At 38.4% G+C, this 19713-nt stretch overlaps 1 protein-coding gene across 1 annotated transcript in view; it reads right to left on the bottom strand.

Annotated features, from left to right (window-relative positions):
• zcchc7 (zinc finger, CCHC domain containing 7) overlaps window positions 1-19713 on the bottom strand; it is a 77002-nt gene that overhangs the window by 32832 nt on the left and 24457 nt on the right. The gene's annotated exons all lie outside the window — the stretch shown is intronic.

Below are 19713 nucleotides of genomic sequence, written 5' to 3' on the forward strand. Positions count from 1 at the left end.
GCATATGTGTGTGTGTGCTTTTAAATCTACACATTGCAACAATGGCCCCCAAACATCCCTGAGGACCCCCAAGTACAATAAACAGGAAACATTGCTTTTAATCCTGACACCCCCCTTTTCTCTCTGTCTCACACACACACACACACACACACACACACACACACACACACACACCTCTGTGTCTCTACGTGGGGGAAATGCCCCGTCAGTCACGGGCCAGCAATCACACAAAGCCAGAGAAAGGAGGACCTCACTATGGTAATCCTGCCAGGCCTATTCACAATGACTCGCGCACGCACATCAAAGATACTATAATGTACTTAAACGTCTAATATGAATATTAAAAATGTTTTAATATATCTACCAGGTGCTCAAGTTAAAATCCCACTCATACATTTTATAAAAACAGCATGAAGTTTTACCAAATGCACCAAATACGCTTAAGGTTTATAAAAATACAAACCATGGCCAGAGAGGGCGCTAAAAAGTAAGCCACAGTCAAAAGCACAAAACCTTCCACTTACCATAAACAGTGAGAGAGATGGAGGGATGAAAGTAAAGGGGGAGAGGAAAAGCGACAGATGCTACTTGCACGTCTCATAGGTATGCTAATTAACATAGAACCAACAAATACAAATAAGAGGTGTGTGTGCATGGTGCAACTTTATCAGTTTGTGTGAGTGTTTTAATGAATTCCAGCTGACTAATAGTCTGAGAGAGAAGAAAGCTGGCCACCATTGCTGGGTCCACGGAGAACAAAGCGAAAGTGTAGGAGAAACTAATTAACCATGAACGCAAGCTCCCATTAGAGAAACTTAAACACTATTCTGACTTTTAAAGTACTCTGTGTATTGGAAACAGGACACTGTATGACTGCATGTAGAGTATCACAAAACACAAACTCTGTTGGACCTATTAGGTCAAGGGTGACTCAATTGTATTTGTTAGACTTTATGAATGTAACTCTTTTATTGCATTGCATAATTGCATCTGCATTCGATTACTACTGGTTTTGTTATTAACTAAATTAAAGGCGAGGTGCGCGATCTCTGAAAGCCAATGTTGACATTTGAAATCACATAAACAAACACGCCTCTTCCCAATAGAAACTGGACCTTCTTTTGATAGACCCGCCCCACACATATGCAACCCAGGCACGATGTCGGTTAGTAGACATGCCCCTTACTGCTCCCTCTTCCAAAGCATTTTTCAAAAATCGCGCACCCCGCCTTTAATAACTAGCTTTGAAAGTAGAAGCGCATGACAAATAATGACAAAGTATATTAATGTGTAACTATTTTACAGATAAATGTGGTAACAAAGGTGAACACACTCTCCAATTTCTCTGTTATCCTTCATTAATAGTAATAAAATCAGAGGCATTTTCTGATACCAATAAAATGAGGGGGCGGGCTTTGAGCTTGACACCCCTGTATTAGGTAGTTCCTCTCACAGTATTCAAATAAACTGCATTGCTATTCAAAGTGAACAGGTGGCCAAAATGCAGAACATGCAGAAACTTATTATAAATATTTAATAAAGCTTCCTAACCCCATTTTCAGAGAAACTCCAGAAAATACATTGATAATGTGTCTCAGGATTTGTCTCAAGATTGTTTAATTTTGGTTCATTCACAAGGCCGGTGATTTTCTAGAATCTGTGCGTGTGTTCACACATAAAGACACGTGACATCAGGGTGTGATGTGTAATGTAACTGTAATCATGGAATTTATCCGAAGCGTCTTTAGGTTTGGTTGAATCAAAATATATAAGTAGGTCCTAGTAGGCAATTCTATGGCAATTTTCTGGGATCAACTATCTGTGAAAGGGGTTATATAGAGGACCATGGGACATTCAAATGTTTATATGGTGGAGGCTTTATTGTATCTAGTCTGGTAAAGCGTGCTAGCAACACCAAGGTCCTGGATTTAAAGGAATAGTCCATTTTCTTAAAAGAAAAATCCAGATAATTTACTCACCACAATGTCATTCTAAATGTTGATGTCTTTTTTTGTTCGGTCGAGAAGAAATTATGTTTTTTGAGGAAAACATTGCAGGATTTTTTGCAAAACGATTGTCATTTTTGACAATAAAAATAACAAATATACACTTTTAAACCACAATTTCTCGTCTAGATCCTGTCGTGATGCGCCAGCGTGACCCCACGCAATACGTCATGACGTCAAGAGGTCACAGAGGACGAACGCGAAACTCCACCCCAGTGTTTACAAGTGCATTGAAAGAGGACCGTTCCTACGTTGTTGTATGTGGAATGATACTAATTAATGTCTTTGTGTCAGTTTATTGTTTAAAATGGTCCGCAAATGTGCGTTTTATATATGTAACACGTGATCTCCCTATGTCAAAACGCATTTACGTGAGGTCGAGCTGGACCGGATCTAGACGAGAAATTGTGGTTTAAAAGTGTATATTTGTTATTTTTATTGGCAAAATGACAATCGTTTTGCTAGATAAGACCCTTACGCCTCGTTTGGGATTGTTTATAGTCCTTTGAAACTCCGTTGAAAAAAATGTTAAGTGTTGAGTTAAGTATTAATTGTTGGTGTCTATTAAAGCCATTAAAATGAGAAAAATCCTGCAATGTTTTCCTCTCTCTCTCAAAAAAAAAAAACATAATTTCTTCTCGACTAAACAAAGAAAGACATCAACATTTTGGATGACATGGTGGTGAGTAAATTATCTGGATTTTTCTTTTAAGAAAATGGACTATTACTTTAAGTCCCAGTGAATACATGTACTGATAATTTATGTAGCTTAACTTATAAAAATGGTGTATAATATGTATATATAAATATGCACACATGCATGTATAATTTTAAGGATTTTTTTATATATATTAAGTATCTATATTTATATATAATATAAATTATACATAAATATACAAATGTATATACACATGTAAACATTTCTTAAATATATACATGCTTATGTGTGCATTTATCTGGATACAAAGTTATTACACAGTTCACACACATACATATAATGTAAACAAAAACTTTTATTCTGCTACAGATTAATCGCGATTAATCGTTATGCATCACTAGCAAAAATTGAGCTAGTAACAGCAATATCATGGGTCTGAGGCTTAGTGAATGCATGTACTGAATCTGATAACATGTATAACCTGAATGCAAAAATCCCATCTGCCGAATGCATAAATGCACAAAAGTAAAGTGTGGTTGAGAAAAACAATAGCAGACTAATGCAGAAACTTAAGTGAACTCTAAACATCATTCACAACCAATTGTAGTACTGTAATGTGACGCTATTAGTGTTATTTCCCAGTGAAACATTAAACCTAAACAATTAATTCTAAAGTTTTTGGACAATTACGTAGAACTATCCCTCTTCTAACAAAAAAAATTCACACACCCACTTTTGAACAAGCTTTTGACTTGGAAGTGGAGGTTGAAGGTCAAGTTCACCCTAAAGAGCATCTTGACATTTCTCAATAGTTTCAAATCTGCTGTTCTTCACATTTATTTCTGTAATTTATTGTTCACCACCATTTATAAACATTACATTACAACAAGCTTTAATAGCCTTTAGACCACACTATTTGCTATTATTTCCCCACGCATCAGTTGTGACTTCTGCCAAAAAGGGATGTTGTGTCTAAGGCGGAGTAAACTGTTATTATAATGTCAGTAATTTAAGATTATGAAGACAGTGATTTTTCTGCACTGATAAATTGTGCACCATTGCAAAATTCTACAAAAAAAAGTGTATTATATACGATAGTATTTACTTTAACCTCACATTGCTTTTCAGGAATACAGTAAGTGTCCTGTCAGTCAAACTGCATAAAAGCATCAGCTAAATGCCTACTTAAACCCTCATTAACATTTTATAATACTTGGACAGGTCTCGTCTTCCCATAAAACAAAGGAAAAGGATTAAAACATCCTCCTGCATTTGTATAGAAAGAGCGTGATGTACCTTACCAAACCAGTTAGATAAGCATCCTTAACAAACACCTTTCTCTCGTCTCCCTTAACAACCTTCATCAAGTGTAACCATTCAGCCTCCTCCAGCGCAGGGAGAGGCAACATGGGCCTGAACCCTAAAAAAGCTGATCAAAGCCTGAAGCAGTCCCCGCCGTTAACCAGTTTTGGGGGTTGCCAGACCTTTGTGCAGTGCTGTTGACTTCTGCCACTGGGCTGTCGGATGGGACAAAGAGAGCGGAAGAGAGGCCAGCAGTCAGATTAACACAGCCATACATAACAATAGAGCCTGAGTGTGTGCGACCCTGTGTACCTTTGTGTGCGAAGATGTACGTTTGAGAGAAAGTGTCGGAAGAAGAAATAAACAGCAGTTGCTTGTTTAGTCCCACTTTTGGTTGACTTGTAGACTAATCGGTTGTACACAGGCCCTATGCTTAGGCTGGGTTTATCCAAACCTAATTTGGGTGCGTTTCTTAGGTGGAATTTACAAAGGACCCATTCGGCTAGACAGAGCCCAACAGTATGAAACAGAAGGAGGTCTAGAAATACATATACAAAGATTTTGATTCTTGGGTTTGGAAGTCCACTTAACTGAAAACGACTTCTGGTACAGAAAATAAATGTGTGTGCATGGCTGACCATGATGAAACTTTTAGAAAACCAATTTTTAGTCGGCCCATACTTGAAAACAAACATTTCATTAGCTGAAATAACGAACCACATAAAAGCCAATAAATCATATTTACTTTTACAACATAAATTAAAGTGCACACATTTCTATGTGTTTTAGCAGTGTAGAAGATGGTGGGGTGGTGTTGGTTAGGTGGGAGCCCCACTCAGAGGCAGACATGGGGGGTCAGTGGCCTTCACAGACCCTCTGACAAATACTTGACATGGACCACAGAGCAAATGTATTACGTCCCTATTCACCCTGCCCTGAACAGACCTTAATCCAATCAAAGAGTGATCTCACACACACACACACACACACACACACACACACACACACACACACACACACACACACACACACACACCCCCTTCGTGCCTGCCTGACCAAAGGCATCTCTTTCTCTGCTCTTGGCATGCCATTTTTCTGTTCCTTCACCAGCTAAATAATCTCTTCTCTCATTTCCTGTTGGTATCAATCCCTCCAGATGTCTTTCATACCTTCTGCTCTTCCCTTTTACTCTCTTTATTATTTTTTGGCCCCTTTGACTATGAATATGGAAATGGTGGATGGAGAAAAAGGAAGTGGAAGGAGGGTAGGAAATGATGGAGGGAGATTGTTAATATAGGAAATGTCGGAAGTCGGATTCGAACGTGCATCATATAGCTAAATTTAAGGGTCCAAAATGAACAAACAACACTTGTACTAATTACAATAAAGTCGGGTATAGGTGAGTAAATAAAAATAAACTTTTTAAGTAACTGTCACATTATACGTTTTCTGAATTATAAAAATTATTTTGTGCAACTTAACCTAGAGACTTTCCGCAAGTAATGCAATGACCTGGGCTGTTTGTCTCGACTCAAACATGCATGTGAAAAATTGCTTAGGGCGCACTCACACTATCCAAACCAAACCGCGTCTGGCCACGTTTGACCCCCAAAGCCTGGTTCATTTGGTTAATCGTGCCATGGCCGGCTTGCAGAGGTGGGCTCAAGCGTGGTTTACTTGGGCTCAGGCGTGGAAGGCGCAATGTAATCGCAAATCACGTCAGGGCACAATTCAAAAGGAGAGACGCAATTGCACGGCCACTCACCTTCATCTGCCTTCCTAAAAATGTTCTGATGCGCGCAGAAGGGTTACGTGAACATCTGAGCTGAACACGTGACAGATCAACTAAGCAATATGATGGCATGCGAGAGGGCTGTGTGTCATCACGCACCAAACGACTTCAAATAAAAAACACAGACTTAACATTATGATGGTTACAGTTTTAAGAAAGCGCTTTACTTCCTGCTTCGTTAAAAACAAATCGCATCCTAATGACAAAAGCACGCCCGGGCTCGGATCGATAAAAGTACAGTGAGTGAGTGCGTGCTTCTGAGGGAGTTGGGGGGACAATCGCGCTGGGTCACGGTTTGGTTTGGATATGATGTGAGTGCACCCTTAAAGGTCACATAACACACAGTTTCTACAAATCTCTCATGTCATGACTCCGAAGAGTCTTTGGTTTTATCAGATTTATTAAAGGTCCCGTTCTTTCTGTGTTTTTGAAGCTTTGATTGTGTTTACAGTGTGCAATTCCTTGTTCTATGAAGTCCCTTCTTCAGAAATACGTAACGAGTTCTGATTGTGTAGTTTGTTTAGTGTGTTGTGATTCGACAGCAGCTTAGCTTAGCAGAGCCGTTTGGTTAAAGCTGGCTACTGATGTATTCCTGTGGGCGGAGTTTAGTCAAAAACTAGTTTTACCGGGAAGTAAAGACCTGTAGTCCAAACCGGCCGTTCGCTGTAGACTTTGAAAGGCGAATTCCGTTAAAGAAAATATATCGCCTGGCAGTGAACTTTGAGCTTTATCATTTTACAGGAATTATTTATGCTATTATAGCAACATTACACACTAACTAGGATTTAAAAAATGGGATCAGAAAGAATGTGACCTTTAAAGATAAATACATCTGTACTGCTTCTTTCCGAAAACCGCAGAGCTCCTGGAGGCGTACCGTGGGTGGAAGCACGCAACACACATCATTGAATTATCCTGGACAACTTCACAATACATTTTACTTTCTGCATGCTTTTCCGACTCAAGACCTGATGCTTTTATTGCTGGGACCGCTCCATATTTCAGTTTTAAACGATCTGCAAATCTATCGTCAAACTGGCCATTGTTTATAAAACATTTGGCACTGAACAAACACACTTGCACAACTTCATTGCTTCCCCGAAAAACCAAACTGCTAAAATCAGAACTGGGTTCTTTGGGAAACTGGACAAGGTTATGTTTCCCCTCACGACCAAAAACACACTTGACTTTGTTGATTTTGTGATAAAAAAAACAAAGCAACATATCTTATTGAGCAAGTCTGTAAAAAACTATCCAGCGTTACCAACAACTTCTGTAACATGAACGAAGCATGTTGATGCGCGCGCTCTTGCTCTCGCACTGGTTCTGTATGCGCGCATTTCCGTAAGAAATGCCCCTACAAGGAATTCCGCCCTTTATGACTTCATAAAAGGTCATACTAAAAAAAAAAAAAAATTTTAGACGGTTTCAGCAGTAATAACATAAACAAGCGGCTTTTGTGGTCATCAGGTAACTTCCGGTAAACTCAGCTAAAAATAAATAACAAAAAAGTCCTTTTAAAGTAGTTTATTTATATAACAAGCAAAACAAACAACACGTAGATAACCTAGAAAACCAAAAACATTTGTTATTTTCGAAGAGGTATTTGTTTAAGAGTTCAGTTTAGCAACTAGTCAGACCAACAAACAAACAGAAACCGGAAGTAAAGTTCCGACTAGACGCGCAATCGCGTGACCGCATGTGCGTCCGATGAACCGTCTATACAAACCCTGACGGTATGTATTCGGCACAGAAACTTTGCCTATGTATAGCATGAGAATCCAACTATTTAAGGGTGTTAACTAATTCCCCGCCAGCCTTTTTTTTTAAGTTGCCACCCAGCATTTTTTGTGATTTTCACAAAATGCCTTCCAGGAAAATTTTCTTCTAAAAATATATAAACATACAAATATATCAAATGAAAGAACAGACCCTGTGCTCTCTACAATAAACAAACAAACAAAACGGGAAAAAAAACGTTTCATCCTTTCAACTCTTAAATATGCGTATTTTTCTTCAAAAAGACAAAATTTTTAGCAAAAAGCTAAAATACAAATTATTGCATTTTTGTAAAGTAGTTTTGTTAGAGATCAGATTCAGAACGATTATCAAACATACATGGAGTGTAAAATTAAATAATAATTTTTACTTCAGTTTTTTATAAATTGGTAAAAGCGCCATCTAGTGGATAGTCATCAGGAACACGCTTTTTCATGCAAATGTTATCTCTTAATTGACAAAATAACTCAAAGGCGGGGAATGAGTTAATAAGTCAGAATGCATGACATGGCATTAGACATCCTATTTAAACAATCTCTCACAAGTTCAAAATACAGCATAGATACTCCAATAAAAATCTGTCCAGTATAACATATTGTAAGCTAGTATAAGCTTTCTCAAGGCAGGTGTGGCCAAATGTTAATATTAAACCATGACTTCACGCGGTTAAGCATGAACGCTAATCGCTGAGCCACGGCTCCAAGCGTTCTGTTCATTTTTACCACTCTTCAGCTTTGTATCAGATACGCCAGGTCGAAAGGTTCATATCCACATGGGCAATTAAACTCTACTTGACGGAGAAGTCGGAAGGCAGAATTCAAATGAGCGGTGCAGTGAAATGCATCATGGTCCGTGAACATACCACAGTGAGTTAGGTGAGCAGTGGTGAGTGAGAAAACCAAACGGCGTGTAACAAAGGCACACTTCAAAGACAAACAAGCACGTGAAGGTTCCTTACTATGAGAAACCAGAGATATGTGTGCTTACAAACACGCTCACTATCGTTTCATACTCGACTAAATTTAAGCATCCGTTCGGAAACAGAACATGTTGGAAGAAAGGACCAAGACATGAAATCAAGCAGAAAGAGACAGCCATGTTGAGACACAGATGAAATCAGAAAGGGAGAGAGATCGCCTTGCTTTCGGTCAATACGTGTACAGGTCGATCATGGATTACTGTGGCACATTTCTTATTTCATTTCATTTCATGCTCGGTCTTCATGTCTGCAGGACTGCTGTGGAGCCCTGCTACATGGATTACTCTGATATCTCTATTGCACACAAACACCTTCAGCGAACACAAACAATTTTATTATACTATACGTTATCAACATGGTACTGTAAAAGACAAGTGTGAGTGTGTGTCAGCAATTCACAATCACATAAAATAAGTATTAAATAATATTTTATTAATCTTGCATTGTTTAGTTTTATAAATTTGTATGGGTGCCACTCAGTATTTGTATGGGTGCCATTTTCATCCCATCAAATGTTTCAGCCAATCAAACTAAATCCAAAAATTGGACGAAACTCTTTGTTTAGATGTTTTGTTTTAAAAGTGATTGAAATAGTTACTATTTTATTAATAATGGTAAATGGTTTCTAACACAGTTTGTTGTCAATGAAGGCATACTTTGATGATGAGGCTTTAGTAATGTAAAAAGGATTGGGAAATACTGGTATGTGTCACCGGAAGGAGTTTTGTTTTTTTAAATTAAGACTGAAGTCAGAATTATTTCAAAACTTTTATTTATATGCTCTTCAGTCTTTATTTACAGGATTGTAAATGAAGAAATTAAAAACTGGATTTGGGACATGATTTTGTCTGCACTCAAAACCAGATCCCAGTGAACTAAAAGCTTCCTACACATTGCCCCACAGCTACAGTGAGGAAAATAAGTATTTGAACACCCTGCTATTTTGCAAGTTACTGTTGGTAATACACGAAGATGTCATGGTTTGAAATCATGCATGGCATGGAAGGTTCCCCTGCTTAAACCATCACATGTCCAGGCCCGTCTTAAGTTTGCCAATGATTATTTGGATGATCCAGAGGAGTCATGGGAGGAAGCCATGCGGTCAGATGAGACCAAAATAACCCTTTTGGTCATAATTCCACCAAATGTGTTTGGAGGAAGAAGAAATATGAGTACCATCCCAAGAATAACATCTCTACTATGCAGCATGGGGGTGGTATCATCATGCTTTGGGGGTGTTTTTCTGCACATGGGACAGGGCGACTGCACTGTATTAAGGAGAGGATGGCCGGGGCCATGTATTGCGAGATTTTGGGGAACAACCTCCTTATGGCTAGTGACAGGCCAGAAATCTGACTGATCTAGAGAAGATCTGTGTGAAGGAGTGGGCCAAAATCCCTCCTGCAGTGTGTGCAAACCTGGTGAAATGCTACAGACCTCTGCAAGCAAAGGCTACTGTACCAAATATTAACATTAATATTAACTCAGGTGTTCAAATACTTATTTGCAGCTGTATCATACAAATAAATAGTTAAAAAAATCATACATTGTGATTTCTGGATTTTTTTTAGATTATGTCTGTCACAGTGGACAAGAAAAGTGGAAGAACTTGCAAAATAGCAGGGTGTTCACATACTTATTTTCCTCACTGTATCTAGCTAAACTTTGGGAAGAAATGTAAGCTTTTAAAAAAATACTTTGGAGTTTGCTTGAACGTCCTAAAAGATAAAAGAAAGGATATACAAACTGATAATAAAGATTCCTAAAAAGGTTCTTTCTTGCACTGTATGGTTCCATAAAGAACTTTTAACAACTTCTATTGCCCAAAAGTTTTTTTGTAGTGTATTTTTACAGAGTATAAAAGGTAGGAAAGAAATAAGGAAAAACATTAAAATTGGAAAAAGTTTAGTCTAAATGCATAAATCTACATGTAATGTAAATGTAAATGAAAGGTGCTTTGGGTCAAAAATGATTATGTGGCATTACTTGAAAGGACACTTTTAACCTTATGTACTTTCATTTATGTTTTTGCTAGTGGTTTTATCTCATACAGATTTGAGGACACTGATGACCAAGATATAATCGGACCGTCCACGTTCGTGCGTTGTTTGCATGACGTAATTATTATTATCAGCAAGAGGGTCAGCGGTCGTCCACACACACCATTCGCATGCAGCCCACGTGGCAAAGATGAATGCACACTTATATATTGATTCAATAGATTTATAGCATTTTGAAAAAAAAACAAAAAAAAAAATCAGTTTTCATAATAAATCTTTGAAAATCTAGTGGTTTCCATCTTGTCACTTTCTTGGTATAGAAAACACGTTTTTACTGAAATTTGTCAAAATGGATTTATTGCGTTTTGGAACCAAACGCATGCGCGGCGGACATGGACGCGAAAAAATAACCTAGAATAACACAGCTGTACATTCACTGTAAAAATTCCTTGATGCACTTCATTTTTTAAGTTTAACCAACTTGACATTACAATTGATTTAAACTTTCTTGACTAGTGAAGAGATGCTATAAATTATTAAAATAATGTTGAAATAACTAATTCAACCTAATTTTTATAATAAATAGTAACTCCCCACTAGTCAAGAAAGTTGAAATAAATAGTCAATTCAAGCTGAAAGTGCAACAAGAATTTTTTTACAGTGTACTTTGCTAATGAAGATATTAGCAGACTTACGGTACGTTCACACGGGGCGTAGGCGTTAACGCTTCCCATTCACTGTTAATGGGTGACTTCATGCGTTGCCGAACTGAATTATGGATCCGTCGGCGCCGCGTCACTGCAGATGCTCGCGGCAAAAGTTGAACATTTCTCAACTTCAAGCGGCAACGCGTGCATCAGCCAATCAGATCGCCTTATTCAAATAACCTAGGCAGAGCCAGCCAATTACATTTATGGAAGATTGGAGCATGAGTTGCTGCCACTGTGATTGGCTGTTGGCCATGCTTCAGACAAGCTTTCCGTCAAGCGTTAACACTTTTGTCTCTTGTGAATGTACCATTAAGCATACTTTGGTATTAAAAGGCATTTCAGTAACGACAGACAGGTGTCTTCTCCTAATTCTTCTTGGGCGGGTAAGGTAAAAGGTACGGCTGTAGTAATAACAGTATATTTGGCATTATATTAAAACAATAGAAGTCAAATGTCCTCATATAGATAATTTAGGAAGGTAAATGTGCATGATGAAGATGTACCACGAGGACAACTAACCCCCAACCCTGCCAAACCATTCTCTCACAATCAGTCCACTACACAAAAATCTGAAGGCACAACACCATACTGGGCAAGTTCAGCATGGCACACAGTATGTGCTGCCATGCTCCTGGCATTTCTGACTCCCTGCTTAAAGGGGGAGGTGGGGCAGGTGGCCAAACCTGTCTGTCAACGTGCCGTTGCCTCTTGCAACCCAGAGGGTGCCCAATTACCGCCCAGCGGGGCATGGTATGGCAACAGCACGGCAAGCACACGGCAACCATACGCTCCAATCAGAACGGCAGACGGGTAAGTGACAGGAGATAAGAGGAGAGAGTCACATGGGATTGTCAAAAGCTCACGCAAACATGCATGTGCACACACACGCCCCCAACACAACTCTTTGTACTTGGTAATCTGATGTCAAGTTAATGAAAAACAAAGCCACCAACGCCAAAAAAAAAAGTCCATAGAGGGGCATAAAGGTTTAGCAACTACTTCTGGCTAAGACTTTAAATAAGCATACAAAATTAAAATTGCCAGTAATTGTTGTGTTGTTACAAACCTCTGTGACCTTTAAATTTATGAAGTATGAAAGAAGAAATAAAAAATGCTTTAAAACACTGCTTTTTTCCATTAAACAAAAGCATACAGTGATCAAAGACTAAGAAAAACTTGCGTATCCATAACAACATAAAAACCAGTGGGGTAAGGGCATGTTACTAAGGTCTAATCTCATTGGCTCCTCCATGTCTTATGATGAAATGCATTTAACTAGCCACGAGCATCACGTGAACGTAGTCACAACCAAACAACCAATGAGATTAGATGTTAGTGACGTGCTGCCATATTTAAACTTGTATTGTAAGCAATAAGGTACACAAAAATTATGGCTTATTTTACCCAAACCCCGGGTAAGGCTGTGGTGTATCATGGATTAAATAATGGCTGAAGGGTGTTGTAAGAAATGACACAAAGCGGAGTTTTCATTTTATTACTAATGTTATAACTGTAACAAAAGTAAACAAATCATAGATACTAATGGTTTCTCACTGAAATAATTTTGAAGTTTGCACTGAATATAATGTCTTTGTTGTTTGTATAAGGCTGAAACAAAATGGCATTTATCAGTTGGCGCAATAGTTTTTGATTCATTTTCATATAGTCTGTACAAGTATAAGCTGTCTGTAATTTTACAGTTCGCGCATACACTGAATTAAAAGTACATTTTTTATTAGTACACCAATTTCCTTGGAATAAAACCCATAACCTTGCCATTGTTACCTGACAAATTGTCTCTGGGATTTGCCGGGGATCGTTTTGGTTCGTTTATACAGCCAATAATTTTCTGGAATCTGTGCATGCGTTCACACACATCCCGAAAAGATTGCAAAATGCAGGGCTCCAGACTAAAAATAAACTAAGGAGCCACTGGCTCCATTGAGGCAAGAAAGAAACGGGTGGGTGCCAAATTATTTATTTAAGTGCCACATTAGGATGAAAATTTTGAATATTTACGTCTGCCTTTCTTCCCCAGGGAATTAACCAGGGAGTTTTAATATATAGTGTTTTAAAATGTTGCATCCAAGTTCGTTTTAGTATAGTAAAAGTGAAGTAACCATGTTTTTTTAACCATGAGAGCAATCCCAGAATCAATTCCTGGACATGTGACTTTGGCAATTTTCTGGGATCAACTAGGGCTGAGCTATATATCGGGTGGGATTGTCCTCTTATTAGTGAAGCCGGTTCGGTGATCAGAAGTAAACTAAGAAGAACGCACTGTGTGAAGGGATACTTTACTCTTAGGGGGCGTGCACACCAATACTTTTAAATGCGGCTGAAAACGCCTGGAGCTTGCCGAATGCCAGCTGTTTTTCAGCTGAGTGCCAGCCTTCTTGAACTGAGCCCTTTGGTAGTTCTGATACTTCTGCTGTGAGCCGGTTGGTTGCTGTGGTAATGTCCCACCCCTCCTCCACTGTGATTGGACGGCCGTGTGAGAACTGACATTGACGAGCGGAGCTTTTCACCCAAAGTTAATATTTTTCAACTCTCTGCGTTCAGTGCTGAGCGTGGAAAAATCGCAGAGCTCCGGTTTTCAGCGCGGAACAAAACCGCAAGCTGCTGGCTCTTTTGAAAAACGCTGACTTCCATTGGAAACAATTGGAAACATGCGCCGGCCGCGGGCGTAAAATCTTTTGGTGTGTACCTTAACAAATGCTGCTGGGTTGTGTAACATAGTCTAACAAACTCATGGTTGGGAAAAATATCCTAGAAATTTCCATATCTGAACCAATCATGGGTTGCAACAACCCAGTACAGCTTAATTAAAAAAAAAAAAAATTGCCCATATTTGAACTAGGCAAACATTTTAGAGTACTTATTTTAAAAACTTACCTACCAGGATGTGCTGTCAACACAGGTACCATTACGTGCAAGTCTTTTAAAAATTCTTAACCAAAAAGGAAATGCATACGTTGTGCAAAGGCCATTCTGTGAAATGGGTCAAATGTTTGGTACACCAACATGTTCCTGCTTACTTCACAACTATCACCAAATGACCAAAAGAATAAAACACAAACTTTAACATTGACTCTCACCTATCATGAGCCCTTTTCACACAGAGATTCCATAAAATACACGGGAAAGGCATCCGGGATTTTTCCGGGATCCTTATATTTTTTATTCATTCACACTGCCATGATTACCCGGCATCTGATGGTGCCGGAAAGACACGTGACCTATTGAAAGTCCCGCCCTCTCTTCTACGCAGCGTCTGAAGTTTGCATATTATATATTATTTCTCTCTCCAAGAACCACTCGGGTGCATTTTTGTTTATGATAAGATTATAAAGGAGCGCGTGACGCGCCGTTCTAATGCTGGTGAATGATGTCAGCTTCAGAGTGGATATTTGACGAGCTCGCTGAGCTCTGCTTTAATACAGTTTTCAGACATTTCTCATCGTGATTGTTAATATGCATTTAAAACCCGCATTTTGAGGAGCTGAACGATATATCTTGTTGGGATGACACTCGGGTAATTTGTGTTTATTATATCTCAAATGAGCATGTGACGCGATATTCTTTTATGGTGCTGAATGATCTCCGTTTGAACGCAGTAAGTAACGAGCTAACTTACCTGATATCTGCTTCAGTCCAGTTTGCTGACATTTTGCGTCGTGAATGTTGTAAACCCCTCATTTTAAACAGTTGAACCAATTTGCAACTTCATGTTGCCATGACACGCGCGTCCACACTACGGCACGTGCGTCATTGTTTATGCGTCTCATTTATCATTTCCTGATAACTGCATCAATATAATTTGCAACATTTCTCGTGGTGAATGTTTATATGCATGTTATCTCTCATTTTAAAGAGCTGAACCATAACTTTTGTTGTGATGACGCGCGCGTCCTCACTACGACACGCCCATTACGGCATTCTTTCGGTTTCTTGTTCACACAGAGGGTTATCCGTGTATCTGACTAGGTCCTCTTTCCGGCAACAATCCCAGAAGATTAACAGGACGAGTTTGTGTTCACACAGACGCTTGTCTGGCAATTTTACCGGTATTTTCTGGGACCAAAGGTCTGTGTGAATGGGGTTATGGATATATCCCTATTACAGACACAACAACATAATATTCCAGACCTTTAGCCTTTCTTCGACGTACACAAAAATACATGAGAATGAAAAATGAAATACTTAATAAAATCAGCGGCTTGCGACTTCAATTTCATTCTGATGAAAATTCTCCACTGGGAGTGTTTTTCTATCAGGCTGAGGGGCAGATCGACTTTTCATGATTGTTATTATATGAAAAGAGATAAACACCATCATTAATCGGCTACATTCCCCTTCCTTATCGTTGTGATAGGAGGAGAGGAGGGCTTTTCTTCCTCCCATCCGACCCACACTGTAATTAGGCCTCCCTTTCATTCACTCACTCACTAAAACGTGAACACACACACACACACACACACACACACACACAAACACACACACAAGGGTTGCAGGAGACAGTCGTGTTCAGCAAATTAAAAATTTGTCATTAAGTGGAATTTACCATAATGCTGTTTTATCTTCCAGCGGTTGGGGGCTGATGTAGTGTGTGTGTGTGTTTGGTCTGAGGTGTTAAGGGGTGTGTGTGGACAGTGGGGCTTCAGTAAATTGAAAAAGCAGAATAATCCTGCCCTTTCTATCACCCTCGTCGGTCACACACACACACAGCAAATCCATAGCCATTGGGGTAATTAAATAATAGCGCTTTAAGATTCTAATTTGTGTTTTTTCTTCTCTGCCTGTAACCCATCACTGGACTTCTGGAAGGGTGGTAACAATATAAGATGGATATGAAACAGGTGGGAACAGAAGAGTCACACAGACACTAAAAATAACCACACGAATTAGATTAGAAAACATAAAGTTGCCATTATTAAAAGTGATATCTCTCATTTTTGAATTATAATGAAAGACAATAGGAATTATTCCAGCTTTTCCCACAAGAGAGCTGGCAGTTCGGGCGGGGGAACTGGGATCTGGAGGACGAACCCTGCACTGTTCAGCTCGGACAACCTGGAATAAAATATGAGTTTGGGTGGGGCTTTAGTTCCACCAGACTGACAGCAGGCAGAATGCGTAAAAATAACCATTGCATTGAAACAAACACTAATGTGGCCTTTCCACAAAGGGAGTATGAAAATACTGTGTTGGTATACAGCTGCTGCAAAACACAACATAAAAATATAAATTAATTTATGTACCTTTGGTTTTTACTCCATATAAAGAAAGGAAGAAAATATTTATAGTGTGTTTACACTTGTAGTTCAGTTCTTTTGATACTACAGTCAAACCAAAAATAAAATTATACATTAAAGTTCTGTTTGTTTAGCATTTACACCGACATGTTTAACGAAGAACATAAAAATACAGATCCTAAAAGCATAACGAAAACATTACAACCCGATTGGTCAACTTTGATTAAGTATAATTTGCGACAAAATTTGCAGAACATCCAAAACTATGCTGTGTGCTAGGTTAAACGCGCATATTGTCGGCTACGCAACGAGGTTCGGATGGCAGCATTCACATTTATTTAAGACCGCATAAATAGAGCCATCAGACTAGAGTTTGTTTTAATTTACGCAAACGTGTTAACTTTAGTAGACCTTTTAGAATTCAAAAGCAATGCAATTTTCAAAAAAATGATTCATTTCAATGATTCTATTAATTTGCCCCATAATTTGTAAAAACATACAAAAAGTTCACTAAAATAAAAGATTCATTCAATTTACTCAATTTTTAAGGTAAGTGGTCGCAATCAATTTATTTAAGTTACATTTATAAAAAAAAATTAAAAACAAAACAAAAAACTTTTGTTTAAATGTAGCTTAGGGCTGCACGATTTGGGTAATTTTTCCCATTGCGGTTATTGATGCTAATATTGCAATGTGCGATTATACTAAATGGTATCATGAGTCAACTTGATGGGTTTTAAGGAAAATCCACACACAGTTTAGCTAAAATGTGTATTTGTAAAACTAGAAATGCCACGTGATGTAGCAACTGCTCAGTGTCAGTAATCCTAAATTCAAAATACCGCCATACAACAGACATAGAGTTTCTTTTTTGCTACCAGATCACTGTCAACCTCCTCAGCATCCATCTTCGCTCTGGTATAAGTGACGACGCACACCACACACGTGCATGCCACACATGCACTGCCTTTTTTGTTCGTTTTTCTTTCTTTTTTAAACAGCAAGGAAAATCATCAAACTGTTATCAGAAAGTTTGTGTTAACAAGTCCACACATTTATTTATTTAATATAATTGCAACATTTGCTGTCATATAATCGCACAGGCTGACATCGCGATTGCGATGCGATTAATTGTGCAGCACTAATGTAGCTTAAATAAATTGATTGCGACTACTTACCTTAAAAAATTGAGTAAATTGAATGAATCTTTTATTTCAGTGAACTTTTTGTATGTTTTTACAAATTATGGGGCAAATTAATACAATAATTTTTTTACCAGTAATCAAACAAATTGCACAGATGCAATCGACAGCCCAATATGTAAAAAACCCAGCACATTATTTTAATACATATAGCTATATCTTGCTAAAACAAACTATGATGTTTACTATGAAAAGTTGGCTGCCAATGAAAATTAATCCCGCACTCACCTAATAGATTACATAAATAATCTACTACTCTGAACACTGCCGTCAAAATCCTATACAGGTAGTTATTACAGTTAGTGTGATAAACACTCTTCCAGTATGATTACCACCTAATTTACTATAGCTTACCATCTGTAATAAACACAAATTGATAGGATGTCTAATTTTTAAAGAGTCCCATTAAATTCCATCAAACAAAAAGAGATTAAAAACGGGGCTCAGAGACGTCAGGCGCAGAGGCGTAAGACGGGGCAGAGACAGATGGTGGGGCTATGGCTCGGTGAAAGAGGGGAAAGGGGGGGCAAAAGAAGCGACAGAGAAAGAGAGAGAGAGAGAAAGTGTAACGAGAGTGTTTGCCTGTCCATCTTCACTCTCTTCCCCAGGGCATTTCTTCCCATTCCCTGTTTCTCATCTCCTGGTCGTAATTCTCATTTATCGGGTCTTCCCTTGTTATTCCGGGCTCTTGTTTATTCATTATGCTGGCTTGCTTGTTTCAGCTCCTTTTCATCTATTACAGTCAGGCTTTGCAGATGGGGAAACCTTTTTGGTGATTTTTTTTTAAATTGGCATCATTAATGTTCAGTTAAATTGTACAGTATCAATTTGGAGTGATAATTAATGCATATTTAAATTGGAGGTTAAAATGACAGACGGGGAAAGGGGCCAATTTTCCCACTTAGAAATTATTCCGCAATACATCTCTCCACCCACCCATTCATCCTAAACTCACCCCTCCATCTGACTTTTTCGTTTTCAGTCTTTGACAGGAAATAACAACCGAAAGAGAATCCTACTGACAAGCCTATTTGAATGTGCGTTTAATATGGTAACGATAGACTGTGTCAGGTCAATCCTGAGACACTCCACCTCTGGTATTCCAGCATCCTCTGCTCTTGCTCATCTATTCATTCCTCTGGTGAAAAATGGATCAAATATTTAAACCATTCTAAGTTGATTTCTCATCTTATTAAAGTGCAATACAAAAAAGCTTACCCTCTATGGTGGGGGATATGGTTGAACCCAAATTATTATTCGATATTCAAGTTACATTGCTTGCGAGGCAGTGTGTCGGCTATTGATTTTTTTTATTCCTCTTCGTCAATTTATTCTTTTTCCAGATTTGACCACTGAACATGCACTGTGTTCAGAATTTGTGTTTTTAAAAATGCTATCATTTATATTACTTATGAGTTAAAAAACCATTCAAAATCTACAACAATGGCATTACTGTAACAACTGCAACTATGTTGTGTTGATTTTCATGCACAGCCTATAGAAAACAAGATGCATATGATATGTCATGAAAACAGAAACAGCAAAGTTTCGAATGAATCTGATCTGGCACCTGAGCCTACTTAAAATATCAACACTAATTTATTCTTTCATCCTTATTGAAACTGAATTATTTAGATTTACATTTATGCGCTTTAATTCCTTACATACTGGGTGATACGCAGGGCTCAAAATTTTGACAATTTTGGTCGCATATGTGACCGAAATTTAATCTGTGCGTCCTTAAAATATATTTGGGAGCATTTGTGCGACTACCCATTTTGTTGTGGTGCAACTTGATCTAGATTGTGATGCTGCGTGCTGCTGTCCCAGGTTCAGTGTTCTTTCCAACGTTACATAACAAATCAAATTTCACCATTAAGTTCTTGCGTTTAATGAAGACCGCAGATTGGCTAATATGAGTGTCAATTATTCCTTGTTGCCGTGCTACTTTGGTACGTGAAGTGCGAAAATGTGAAAAGACGAACCGTGAGCATGACGAGAACGAGCCGACTACAGCCAATGTTACTACT

This window comes from Misgurnus anguillicaudatus, chromosome 3 (assembly GCF_027580225.2).
Source record: "Misgurnus anguillicaudatus chromosome 3, ASM2758022v2, whole genome shotgun sequence".
Lineage (NCBI taxonomy): Eukaryota > Metazoa > Chordata > Actinopteri > Cypriniformes > Cobitidae > Misgurnus > Misgurnus anguillicaudatus.